Source organism: Drosophila willistoni, chromosome 3R (assembly GCF_018902025.1).
Source record: "Drosophila willistoni isolate 14030-0811.24 chromosome 3R, UCI_dwil_1.1, whole genome shotgun sequence".
In the NCBI taxonomy this organism is placed as follows: Eukaryota; Metazoa; Arthropoda; class Insecta; order Diptera; family Drosophilidae; genus Drosophila; species Drosophila willistoni.
In genome coordinates, this window is record NC_061086.1 from 16,062,742 (window position 1) to 16,064,040 (window position 1,299).

General features: G+C 31.4%; 1 long non-coding RNA gene across 1 annotated transcript; it reads left to right on the forward strand.

Moving 5' to 3' along the window:
* Positions 1–239: 239 nt before the first annotated feature.
* Positions 240–572, forward strand: LOC124459769. Its single transcript, XR_006953788.1, has 2 exons — positions 240–299; positions 371–572. It is a non-coding gene; the product is annotated as an uncharacterized LOC124459769 (long non-coding RNA).
* Positions 573–1,299: the final 727 nt, after the last annotated feature.

A 1,299-nucleotide genomic window follows, 5' to 3' on the forward strand; every position in this document is an offset into this window, starting at 1 on the left:
TTACAAATCTTGTGTGTGAAAACCGTGACGAATCCTGGCTTCAAATCAATCAATGCCGTTTAAAAGCTGTGAAACGAAATCACATTACACTTAATTTTAATGCGACTCTCTTACATCCCGTAAATTATTCAAGTGTTCAACTTCAACTCTTTAAAAATTCGAATGGCTATACATTATTTAATTATAATGCTACAGTAGATGTTTGCCGGTTTATGAAAAAATCCTATGACCCAATCGCTATAATAATTTTTAGCATGTTTAAGGATTTTTCAAACTTTTTTCATCCCTGTCCAGTTGAGGTAAAAGGCCATTTTAGTGCTAATATTATATATTCAGTCTATAATATATATTTGTTTGTATTTTTTTGCAGAATGATGTTGTTATTAAAGATTTTTATTTGCGTTCCGATCTGCTTCCATTTCCCATTCCAACTGGGGATTATTTGTTGATTGCCAGCTGGAATTTCAATAAGAAACCGCGAATGTCTAAGCCCCAACTGATTACTAAGCATTATTTTGCATTTGTGGATGATGTGTAAAAACTGTTAAATATATCAGCAATTGTAACTTCCATTTCCCATTCCAACTGGGGATTATTTGTTGATTGCCAGCTGGAATTTCAATAAGAAACCGCGAATGTCTAAGCCCCAACTGATTACTAAGCATTATTTTGCATTTGTGGATGATGTGTAAAAACTGTTAAATATATCAGCAATTTGTTTTATTACTGATAAGGAGAGCGAAGTTAAATTTCCTTCGGAACTAGTAAAATGATGTCATGTTTTTCGATAATTGCGCCAAAGAAATTATAATCGATTATTTTGTATTTTGTAATTTTTTTTTTGTTATTTGGCAGTGTTGTTTTTGTTTTCATGTGAGAAAGTCGTGGGTGATGCTATTTCCGTTATTATCCCGTTATATACCTGCAGAATGCTGATAACTCGGCTCGGTTGTTACAAGAATTACTTATTAAGATTTGCATTCGTTGGTTTTTTTGGATAATTAATGTGTTTTTAATTGGAAAAAGTGCGGGTTTATACAAAAACTCCCCTCCTTAAGAAAATGTGAAAAATGCTTTGCGCATTAATGCTAAATTTATCATAATTTTAAAGCAACTAAATTTGAAAAGAAAATAATTTTCATAACAAGTGCTAAATCAATTTTGAATGTGTGTTCAGTGGTAAAATAAAGAATACAGAAAACCAGAGAATTTTACATAAAATCAAATAAGAAACAAAATAATTTCTTATTGGGTGAGTTATGGTTATTGTTGTTTTTGTTGCTGCCAGCTGTTTGGCCC